The 13057-nt window shown below is 37.1% G+C and overlaps 1 pseudogene; it reads left to right on the top strand.

The window, feature by feature from the left end:
• Positions 1 to 3015: 3015 nt before the first annotated feature.
• LOC120216332 lies at positions 3016 to 4035 on the top strand (annotated as a pseudogene).
• The last annotated feature ends 9022 nt before the right edge of the window (positions 4036 to 13057 follow it).

The raw sequence follows: 13057 nt of genomic DNA, 5'->3' as shown, positions 1-13057 counted from the left end.
GAGGAGTCAAGAAGATGAGGACTCGAGCAGGTGGAATATTTCAGAGATTTCTTTTCCTGATGAACAATGCTTATGGGTTAGATCTAAAAAATTAGAAATGAACGATTTTTTATTTTTTCGAAGATGATGAGTCGAGAAGGTGAAGGATTCCAGAGATTTTTTTTGGATGAACAATGCTTATTTTCTGTGTTAGATCTAAAAAAAAGAAAAAAAACTATTTGAAAAGAATAATGAAGAACTGATGAAGGAATTTGTGTTTTGATATAAAAAAATGAAAGTTTTTTTTTGGGTTGGACAGTCTTTTTTTTTTTGGAAAAACAGATGAGGAACACAGATGAGTTTTAGGAGTTTGATCTAAAACAATTTTTGAAATCTGGAAAAAATATGTTTTTCTAGAGAATGAAGAGAATTTTTTTAGAGAAATAATTTAGAGAGAGAGAATTCATAAAATGAGAAAATTAAAATTGAAAATCAGTAAAAAAAATGATATTTATATTACATTTTAATTCGGGCTTCTAGGCCCACGCTTCTATGGAGACAGTAGTTTTGTCTATTAAGTTTAAATTATTTCAATTTAATATTTTATCTTATTTTAATTTCTTTTAATTTTAGCTTGAAATTTTATATTTAATTTATTCCTACGCATATATACTTTATACTTATATATATATATATACTAATATTATACTTCAATACTTTACACTTTATATATATATTATATACTTGTAAGTATAATGTATACTTATATTATATATATATATATATATATATACTTATATTATATACTTATAAGTATAATGTATACTTATATAAATATAAAATATATTATATATGATATATATATCTATATATAAATATAAATATAAACTATAGTATTTAGTTTATATATAAAGTAAAGTTTATATAGTTTTTATATATAGTTTACATATTGTATGTATGGTTTATATATAGTTTATATTAATAAACTATATAATTTATACATAGCCTATATAATTTATAATTATATATAGTATATAAATATAAAATATACAGTTTATATATAGTTTATATATAATTTATATAGTTTATTAGTTTATATATATTGCCCATATGTAAACTATATAATTTATTTAGTTTATATGTAGTATATATGGTTTATATATAATTTATATACTACTATGTATAAACTATATAGTTTATATATAAACTATATATAATTATATAAATTAACCCTAAACCATATTATATATATATATTATATATATATATATATATATATATATATATATATATATAAACTATATAGTTTATTAATATAAACTATATATAAACCATATAGTTTATACTTATATACTACTATGTATAAACTATATATATCTTGTATAAACTATATGGTTTATATATATAATATTATTATATAGTTTATATATATATTATAATTGTTTCAATTTGTTTCTCAATTTTTTAAATGAATGCAATTTACTCCATTTTACATATTCTCTTCACATTTTATAATTATTTTGATTTGATCCCTTTGTGTTGTTTAATTTATTTAAATTTTTATTTGTAATTTCATATTTGTTCAATTTAATCCTTAAAGGTATATTTGCATATGAAATTGGCTCATGCTTATTACTTATTTATATTTTTGTAATTGGCCCATAACTTTTTAAATGGATATAATTTAATACTTTTTATATTAATTTTAACCTCACATTTTAAAATTATTTTGATTTTGTCCCTCATCAATGCGTGTTGTTTAATTTATTTAAAATTTTACTTGTGATTTCATATTGGTTTAATTTAATCCTTAAAATTATATTTTTATAAAAAGTGATCCATAATTATTTATATTTTTAGTAATTTACTCTAAATCGTATACAATTACAAATTGCAATTCAATGTTCACGAAAGACGAAAAATAATTAGTCAAAAAAAATGATCCAACCTGAAGTCAATCCGTATCCGGTAAACATCCGACCTGAATTTTATCTGCTAATGGTGTGACCCGATTTGAACGAGATTTGACTGAAGTCCATTTGAACCTAAATTAACCTGGTGTTTAATTGTTTCGGACATGAACTGTTTTGACCTAAATTGACATCGATCCAAACTGAAATTAAATCAACCTAAACCCAAACTGAATGTGATGTCAAATTAACATGAAAATGACCCGAATTGATTTGATCTGAACCCAACTTAATTTGAATCCAACCATCAAAATGATCTGACACGACTGATATCCGATTTTACCTGACCTAATTGAATTCGACTGAAACTTAAATGATTACCTGAATTTACATCCTAGAAAACATGCCCAATCGACACAAAGGAAATGACATGTTCATAAATAGGGAGGGAGTTTTTAGAACGGTAGAAAACGAGGAGGAAATCATTTTACTAATGTTGTCGGGAGGGGTCACTGCCATAGATGTTGATCTCACTTCTCTACAGTGTTCAAGATTTAGTGGGGGTCCACCCAACACTCTCACATGCAATTTCTACACCTTGTTACCCAGACTTTCAAGATTTACATGACCAAATTATTGTAGGCAAAACAACAGTTGGAATTTGCAATAAAAACCGACTGACACGGTGACATCAGGCAGGCATGAATGATGAACCATCATAACAATGAGTAATATATCGTGTTGAAGCGACCAAAATATACACATATGCAGGTGCTTATGGCAGCCAGAAACGATGTCGATCAATATATAAAAAGTGAAAGAAGGGAATGCGTATGGAAGTGAAGCAATGTACATAGTCGGGCCGCATCACCATTTCCATGATAAGGTCCTGCCCTGCTGGGACAAAAGCTGTCGGCGCCAGCCACCGTCATTCTTGCTAGCCGTGGCTGATCTTTTTCCTTTTAAAACGATTGCTTATTTTCACGTCCCCGTTTTCCTTCCATCGTTTCAATAACAGTCAAAATTACCGACCGAGTTAATTGAGTCATTATCAAGTCCCACCTCGGATAACCATTGTCCACATTTTACTCAACAGTAGCAGTAAAAAAGAAAGAAAGAAAAAGCCAAGTGCTTGTCTAAGTACTTTTACTTGGTAATTTTCTAGACTACAGTTCTCGTCTCGCTTCACTCTATTTTCTTCTTTTTCTTCTTCTTCTACCCTAATATCGTAAGGGGGATTGTTTCCTCTGAAAAGTTTCTGTGGTGCTGAGAACGACAGCCCCGTCGCGTTAATGGAAGGTGATGACGATTCCATCAAGGCTTTATCAGAGAGAAAATCAATGGAAGCCTGTAAGAGTCATAAGGAAGCTGAAAGGAGGCGCAGGCAGCGTATCAATGCCCACTTATCCACTCTCCGATCTCTCCTTCCCAACACCACCAAGGTTCTTAACAGAACAAAAATATAGTATTTTGCTATTAAGGTTAATGTTTTTTTAATTTGCTTGTTTATTTTTTGGAGGGACAGACGGATAAGGCCTCGTTGCTGGCAGAGGTTGTCCATCACGTGAGGGAGCTAAAGAGGCAAGTGGAAGACGTAATGCTGGTCGACCGTAACGGTTGTTGCAGTGATAACCAAGCGGAGCTCGAGACGTCGAGGCTGTTTCCCGGGAATGCGACGAGGCGGCTTTGAGCTTTTGCGACGAAGAAAGGAAGTTGTTGAAGGCGACGGTTTGCTGCGAGGATAGGCCGGGTTTGAACCACGATTTGAGTCGGGTTATCAGGTCGGTCCAGGCTAAGGTGATTCGGGCTGAGATGACGACGGTTGGTGGGCGGACCCAGAGCGTTGTGGTGATGCAATGGAGCGGGGATGAGGAGCAGATTGGAGTATTCAAACGGGCTCTGAAGGATGTGGTGGAGAACCGGGTTTCTATGTTGGCCCAAGGAACGGGAAGTAAACGGGCTCGGATTTTTGGGTAGAATAATGAAGCTGGTCATGGTTTTTGTTAGGCTGAGGCAGTATTTGATTTTCTTAGAAATAAATTAGAAAATTTTAATTATTATAAGATTAAATTGAATGTATATATAATATATATACTCTTATTCGGTGATAAAAAAAATATCTTAATGTTTTGAGTAATTTGGGATATTTTATTATAGTAATATAAGAGAGGAGCCCTTAAGTATTGCTAATAGATTTAGAACTGGGTTTTCCTTATATTCGATTTTAATTTATTTAGTATTGCTATTTGTAGACACATGATTTTTGACATTATATTATGTATATATACATAATATTATTAATCTTGTTTTTTACATTTGCAGGCCCGAAACCAGGTCACACGTGGCCCAACAGCGCACAATGGTCCAAGCCCAACATACACGCAGGTTAGGGTTTCCAGAACCCTAGCATCCCAAACAGCGCCGCAACAGTCAACCCAGGTTCCCACGCCTCACGTCTCTCTCTGAGTTTCACAGCGCACGTCTCTCACCTCCAACAGCTCCAAAGCGTTAGAGTTCGATTAGGATTCAATAGTTCTAAAAATAGTCTTTTATGTTGCTATAAATAAGTGTAGAGCAAACCTATTGTACACATTGGGTGAATACGAAATACAAGCAGAAAATTACTAGTAATTTTGAGCGAAATCAGAGCTTTTCTTTTGCAAATTTTCGAAAGAACAATAGGTAAAGTTCTTACCTTTTGATGGTTATCTTGCATGCTCGTCTGTTTGCTTCACTTCCTTTTTTTTACCCAAAGTACGCTAAACACCTCGATGAACAGGGGGGTTTCGAAGTTTTGGAACCCAGATCCACACCCCGAGGCTTTGTTTTGAGGAAACTAGTTAGATTTTTAAAACGAGAGAACCGAGATCTTCTGAAAAAAATTAGAATTTTTAAAACGCTAGGGTGGCCGGATTCTGGGCACCAAGAACACGGCAGCGTTGTTCATCTTTTGGATGAAATAAAGAGAGAAAATGAATAAAGGGGGGAGGGCTCGATTCAAAATGAAGGAAATGGCTAAATCTTTTGCCAATTTTTGGCCTTTATACGGCCCGTTAACCCGACCCAGATACACGCCAGAACCCACGTGTTTTGCTTTAAAATAGGGTAAACTACCCTTTTGATCCCTCGTTGATTTCAAAGAACTATTTTGACATTCGAATTGAATTCATACCTTAAAATTGCTTTGAAATTTGAACTCTAGTTCATGGTTCTTTCGATTTAGTCCCTGAGCAGTTTAATTCATTTATTTATTTTTTATTTAATTTATTTTTTTTGAATTTTATATTATATTTTATTATATATGCGTATTTATTCTTTAATATATATATATATATATGGTTATTTATTTATCTTTTCCTTTGTTTTTATTTACTTATCATTACTATTTTTTAGAATATTCCATTTTTCTATATATATATTACTTTTTATTATTTCTTTATATATATATATATATATATATATATATATGCGTACATGTATATTTTATTTATTTATTTTTATTTTTTACCTTTTCTTCGTTTTGTTTATTCATTTTATTGTTATTTCCTTTATCTTTATTTTTATTTATTTATCTTTTTTTCCCTTTATTTATCTTATTCTATTTTGTTTCTTTTTATTCCTTGCATTTTCACTATCTACATATTAATTGTATTGTTTACTTTTGATATTTATTTACTATTTATTTATTTATTTATTTATTTATTTATTTTTCTCTTTTTTATTTCACTTTCTTTATTTTCAATTTATCTTCATCCCTTTTTTTCTAACGTTTTTCTTGATTCTTTTGAGGGTACGTTTTCAAAACGGTTAGAGGTAAGTAATTTGGATCGTCATTTTACCTTTTAATGTAAATTTACAACTTTCTTAATTAAGACAACTGAAAATTACGTAGTACCGAAATGGCAGTTCAAGGGTGATAATCCTTCCTTGACTGTAACCGACTCCCGAATCCGACACATCATTGGTAAGATGCAGATTAGGTAAGAAATAAGGTATCCGGTCAACCCATTTTTAATAAAATAAATGATCGGTGGCGACTCCCAAATCATTTTTCCTAAGTCAAAGCCCAATTCCGGGTCCACTCGAAAGACGGTTACAACAGCTTGGTGACTCCGCTGAGGACACAGGTAAGTGAATCAGGCTAAGGTAATTTCCAGTTGTCTTTTTAACGAAAAGGGTAAGTTTAAATTTTTAGGTAATATTTCGATCGTTTTTACTTACTTTTGATTATATTTTCGAGTAAATAGTTGTACTAATCGTTTTCTCATGATTTCAGCCTTCAAAGTTTTTTTCACTTAAGGCTCTAAACCCGAGCTCCAAACCCGTTTTAAGTGGGGGTGAAAGCGACGCCTTCGTGTGAATTTATTCTCCGTATGGGCATAAGGGAATGTGTCCTCTTGAGTTTAACTTAGTCCACACAAGCCTGTGATGGGTTTAGGAATAAGGGTCTGGCAAGCCCAAGGGGGCACCGGCAAGGAGAACTCGGGTACCATTTTTTAGAACCTAAACCGGGAGGACATGGTGCCCACCATTGAAGAATACACTACACTGTTGCATTGTGAAAACATAAAACTAGAGCGAGCCTACATTAAACACATTAAAAGTCAGCCTTTTAAGAATATATTAGCCAGGGTTGTAGGAGTAGATGAGAAATGGGTAATTGATCGGACTCAACATAGAGGCAACAGGGAAGGAATTGAATGGTTCCACATAAAGAAATTAATGAAAAACCACCCTGATGAGTGGAAGACTATAGACTTGTTTGCACTGGGTCTGTACGGTTTGGTTATCTTTCCGAAAGCTTTGGGTTGCATTGATACAGCTGTGGTGGAGCTGTTTGAACAACTTCCAAAACGAGTCAACCCAGCACCGACCATCTTAGCCGAGACCTTTCGGTCTCTTAATCATAGTCGAAGGTCTGGCGGAGGAAGGTTCATTGAGTGTGTTCAGCTCCTTCAAGTCTGGATTCACAGTCACTTCTGGAAGAGTAACGGGGTTGCCTACCGACAATTTAGCACCACATATTCACCTTTGGGAGAGTTTATCACAATGAAATGGCATGAAGGTGCTTCAAAGGAAAAGTGGATGAAAGTTTTTACACATCTTCAGGATCGGGATATTACCTGAAGAGCCCCTTGGTTGTTCTTCGGTGATGTTCTTTTCCGGTGTGGGGATTCTGACACTATGACCTTACTTGGACTTTGGGGCGCAGTTGGGTATGCCGTTGCTAGCACTTAGACAATATGGGGCACATCAGTTTTCCCAGCAATAAGCGGACTAGCTAGATCAGAGTTTGTGTATCACGGTGACAGCTATAAGAAAATGATCAAAGAAACAACCGATTCATGGAAGAAAGTATTCATGATGGATGTTGTAGCTTCCAGAGACATGCTTACTCCAGATTATGTGGAGTGGCGAAGATTAAGGAAAAATGATAACATTTCGGTGCCACACAGTGAAGACACTCGGACTATGGAGGAACATCTCAGGCCTGTCCCTTTTGGACTTGAGATAGCCAAGGCAAAATTTGAAGATGTGAATAACGAGCTGAAACAGAGGATTAAGGAACTTGAAGCTGAACATTATCAATGGAAGCTCGATGCCGATTCTCAGAAAGGTAAAGCAGACAAACTGAAAAGGGAACAGAAAAGAGTCTGTTTTGAGCTCGAAGACTTGAAAAATGGTTATCAAGATAAAGTCAATGATAACTCCAAGTTAAAAGTAACATCTGAATACTGGAAAGACGAAGCTCACGGTCTGAAAAGGAAGTTTGAGGGGCCTGATGAAAGAGCTTGGAAGGAACAGCTGAAGACTGCTCAAAGACGCTTGGCAGATAGTTAACATCAGAACCAACGCTTGAGAATTTGGGTGGCTAACTTAGAGAAAAAACATGAAAAGGATGGCAAGGCAATAGCTGAGTTAGAGGCTATTGTAGATGGCTTCAAGAGGCAAGCGAACGAACTTCAGATAGTGCCCTTGGATGGAGGTTTACAGTGGCGTTTCCTTTGGGAGCAAGCACAACGAAGGGTGAGGGCCAGAGACGCAACCATCCGAGATTTCCTAGATCAAGTACAGAAGGTGGCTTGTCATCTTCACGGCCTGGCAAGAGAAGCATGAGTGGTTCGACAAGGCATTCAACCAGTGACAGATGAAGGCAGAAGACTTGTCAACCTACTAGAAGCTGTTAAAGGTCTAGAGGATTTAGTCCGAATGTACCTTTAATTTATTTTTATGTCTCTTAAAAGATAAAACATTTTTGTCTGAATAAGGATTATTTATAATAATGGACACTTTTCTGGATCAATGCCTCCAAATTGCATACATCATACATTGCATATTTTGCATTTTATATTCCATGCTGTTTTTTTATTTTATATTTTCTATGTTTTTACATTCGTATTAACTAACAGAACATGTCTCAGACACTAAGCTTACCACTGCAAGCATTAGTTACGTATCACCCACACAATACTCTAGCAAAAAAGAGACAAATGGAGGCTAGAATGGAGATGATCGAAGAGAACATGGCAAGACTACAAAAGGAATTGGAGGACAAAATGGCTCAGAACAGTCAAAGTACCATGGAGTCCATTAAGAAAAGCCAGGAATCCTTAGTTGATCAAATCGTGGCTAAGTTGGTTGGTTTAAACCACAAGAAAGTGCACCCGGAGTGGGTGCTTCTGAGGGGGTAACCATTTCTCCGACCCCACAAGTGGTTGTCTAATTCGGGATCTTACCCGGGCTGCAAGGTGACTCATCTGCCGCTAAAGGGAAAGTTGTATCGGTGGCAAATTTATAGACTTCTGCGGCAAATCCTGACAGTCATCCGGACGACTGCCATATCCTGGATTTTGACGAGGAGGATAAGGCAAATAAAATGGAAGAGAATATCATAATGCTCGAAGATCAGATGAAGATGGTCCAAGGAGACCATGATTATTATAGAGTGGACGCATTGGAGCTGAGCCTAGTCCCAGATTTGGTGCTTCCACCAAAGTTTAAAATCCCGGAGTTTAAGAAGTTCGACGGGAACAGCTGCCCTTCAGCCCATATCACTATGTTATGTCGAAAGATAACAGGATACGAGGGAAATGACCAACTCCTGATCCATTGCTTTCAGGAGAGCCTGTCCGGTTCAACTATCTTGTGGTAAACCAGCTTAGCCGAACTCATATCAAGACATGGAAAGACTTAGCCAAGTCTTTCTTAGAGCAGTACAAGCATATCAATGATATGAGACCAGACCGAGTTATGTTGCAGAGCCTGGAGAAGAAGCATAACGAGAGTTTCCGACAGTACACACAGAGATGTAGGGATTTATCTGTGCAAGTGCATTCACCCTTGGATGAAAAGAAAACTAGAAAGCTGTTTGTACAGACCCTGAAGGTACCTTACTTCGGGCACCTGGTGGCAATCACATCGGAAAGTTTCTCAGATCTGGTTATGGCTGGCGAAATGGTTGAACTGGCCATAAAGCAAGGAAAGATTGACGGAGGTGACTCCGGTAAAAAACCTCCCATAAAGAACAAGGACCGCGAGATCAACAATGTCCACACCTACAATGCTAACAAAGGTATTACGGTCTCGAGTTTAAAAACCACTGCAACTGTACCATCTGGTACTTCTAATCAAATCCAGAGAGAATAAATTAGACAAAGGGAGCAGTTCGATCCCATTCTCATGACGTATAAAGAGTTATATCAACAACTCTTTGACATTCACGCAGTATCACCCTACCCAATGGATCCGATAAAGCCCCCATATCTGAAATGGTTTGACAAAAATGCCCACTGTGAATATCATGGAGGTGTGCAGGGGCATTCAATTGAAAACTGTCTCGCATTCAAGAGGCTTGTACAACGAATGCGGAACAAGAATTGGATTCATTTTAACTCCGGAGCACCAAACATCGCCCAGAACCCCTTGCCTAATCATCCAGAGACTGGAATCAACGCAATCACCACTAAGAATGGCAAGAGAGTCAAAACTTGTATTTCGGAAGTTAAAGCTCATTTGGCTTGGATATGGAGCCAAATTGTAAAAGCGGGGCTTCTTACACCCCATTCACGTGCAATAAGGATTGAAGATGGTAACCATTGTTGTTACCACAACGAAGAGGGGCATAACATGCAAGAGTGCCCAGAATTCAGATCGATAGTCCAGCTCATGATGGACCAGAAATAGCTGGAATTTTATGAAGAAATTTAAGATTCTTTGGAAGCAGATATTTATGCCACTAGAGAATCATCAGACATAATATTTGGTAGGGGTAGTCCTTTGATAATTACCCCTAAGGAAAATACGACAGTAAGAACACCAGCCAATGTGGTGATCACAGCACCTCGGCCTTTTCAATACAAGGACAATCGGCAAGTGCCATGGAAGTACGAATGTCAGATGAGTACTTCCAAATGATGTGATAGCAAAGTGGGGCAAAGACCACTTGAGCCATTCAAAGAAGATGTGTTAGTTGTCAATGAACCTATAAAGGAGGAAGAAACTAAAGAGTTCCTCAAAATCTTGAAGCACAGCGAGTACAACATTATAGAATAGCTCCACAGCGAGAAGCACTGTTGAAGGTCCTTAATCAAACGTTCGTGCCACAAGACATACCAGTCGGCAAGATGGATCGACTGGTGAACAATATTCAAGCTGATAATCTCATCTAGTTTTCAGATGATGAGATTCTATCCGGAGGAAGAGGTCGAACAAAGGCACTGCATATTACTACGTATTGCAAGGGGCACGCTTTACCGAGTGTATTGATTGACAACGGCTCAGCCCTGAACGTGATGCCTTTAGTGACATTGAAAAGGCTGCCAATAGATACCTCTCACATGAGAGCCTGTCAGAACGTGGTCCGAGCATTTGACGGGACCAAAAGAGAGGTAGTCGGTAAGATCGAGGTACCGTTGACCATCGGACCAACCACCTATGATGTTGAGTTCCTTGTGATAGATATCATGTCGTCCTATAGCTGGCTTCTGGGAAGGCCATGGATTCATCAAGCAGGTGCAGTACCCTCCACGCTACACCAAAAATTTAAATTTGTTATTGACGGGGCCTTAGTAATTATCAATGCTGAGGAAGATATCGTGGCAAGTGTGACCACGGAGTCCCCATATATCGAAGTAGATGAGAAAGCGGTGGAATGCTCCTTCCGCTCCCTAGAGTTTGTTAATGCCACATTCATGGCAGAAGGAAGAAGAATCCCTAAGCCCCGACTTTCCAAGTGTACCAGAATGGAGATCGTGCAGACTTTGGGAAGAAGCGCCAGGACTGGGAGAGGTTTTGGGAAATATTTGCAAGGAATGATTAGTCCAATCCTTCCTATTTAAAAATTAGACCAGTTTGGGCTCGGTTTTCAGCCCAGTTATCATGAAAAGAGAAAGAAAGTCCAGAAGAACCGGGATAGAAGGATAGCCAGGTTAACTGGAAATAAAATTCAATGGAAGCATATGACATTCTCGCCTCTTTACCATACATTCAAGTCAGGTTGTTATGTGTTCGAGACCACCTCGTCCGATTTAGAAGCAGCTATGGAAGATTTGAACATTAATGTCGTGACCACAGAAGATGTTGACAACGAAGACAGATCCGGGATATGCCCCCTGCCACATGGGTTCGTGCCTAGAAGTTGGTCGATGGAAGAACTACCTATGGTTTACAAGAACCTTTCAGAGTAATATTCGAACTATCTCTATTTGCCTATACCCAGGGCAATAGGTGATCTTTTGTAAGAGTGAATAAACATTTGGTTTAATTTCAATAAAAGATACATTTTTTTCCTATGTCCATGGCAAACAAATTTTATTTCTTTTTGGATTCATTGTCTATCTTCTACATTTCAACACTTCATTTCCATTTTTCTTTCGAATTTGATTCTTGACGGTTCCGAGTGGGATATTTCCTCTCACACACATATATATTCTTTGTTCCTTCAGGACCCCAGATAACGATAATGTATGCATTGATGATCTTGATCCGAAAGTAGATTTTGAATCGGCCATTTGTCTCGGGGAATTTGATGAATGTGACACTGAAGAAGAGTGTAACTTGCCTACCGAATTATTTAGAATGGTAGAAAGAGAAGAGAAGCAAATACTACCACATGAGGAGGCGATCGAAATCCTGAATTTGGGCACTAAAGATGACAGAAAGGAGGTTAAAATCGGCACAAATCTCTCGGCTGAAGCAAGACAAAACCTGATAGTCTTACTTCAGGAGTATAGAGATGTGTTCGCCTGGTCATACCAAGACATGCCAGGACTAGACACAATATGATAGTTCATAAACTGCCAATTAAGCCATAGTGCAAACCCGTGCAATAGAAACTGAGAAGGATGCGACCAGAAATGCTCCTTAAGATTAAAGAAGAAGTCATGAAGCAATTCGATGTCGGTTTCCTTCAAGTGGCCAAGTATCTAGAATGGGTGGCCAACATAGTGCCAGTACCGAAGAAAGACGGGAAGGTTCGTATGTGCGTCGATTACCGGGATCTTAATAAAATAAGCCCTAAAGATAATTTTCCTCTGTCTCACATTGACAAGTTGGTAGACAATACAGCCGAGAATGCTTTCTTTTCATTCATGGATGGATTTTCGAGATATAGTCAGATCAAGATGCATACCGAAGACATGGAAAAGACAACGTTCGTCACGATGTGGGGAACTTTCTGCTACAAAGTAATGCCATTCGGATTGAAGAATGTCGGTGCAACATATTAGAGAGCTATAGTGACCCTGTTTCATGACATGATGCATAAAGAAATCGAAGATTATGTCGATGACATGATTGTCAAGGCACAAATGAGAATGATCATGTCGAGAATTTGAGGAAGCTCTTCCAGAAATTGAGAAAGTTCACACTGAGATTGAACCCTAGCAAGTGCACCTTCGGGGTAATATTCGGGAAACTATTAGGCTTCGTGGTCAGCAGAAAAGGCATCGAAGTCGATCCCGATAAAGTCAAGGCTATCCAAAATCTGCTTCCTCCACGAACACAGAAGGAGGTTCAAGGTTTTCTAGGTAGATTAAATTACATAGCACAGTTCATATCTCAGTTAACCGATAAATGTGATCCAATCTTCCGTCTTCTCCGAAAGAACAACCCTAGAACGTGGGATGAAAAATGCCAGATTGCATTCGAAAAAGTAAAGGAGTATTTGT

The sequence above is a fragment of the Hibiscus syriacus genome, unplaced genomic scaffold, assembly GCF_006381635.1.
Source record: "Hibiscus syriacus cultivar Baekdansim isolate YM2019G1 unplaced genomic scaffold, ASM638163v2 tig00110160_pilon, whole genome shotgun sequence".
In the NCBI taxonomy this organism is placed as follows: domain Eukaryota; kingdom Viridiplantae; phylum Streptophyta; class Magnoliopsida; order Malvales; family Malvaceae; genus Hibiscus; species Hibiscus syriacus.
Note: the sequence above shows the minus strand (reverse complement) of the source record. Positions and strands in the feature narration are given on the sequence as shown.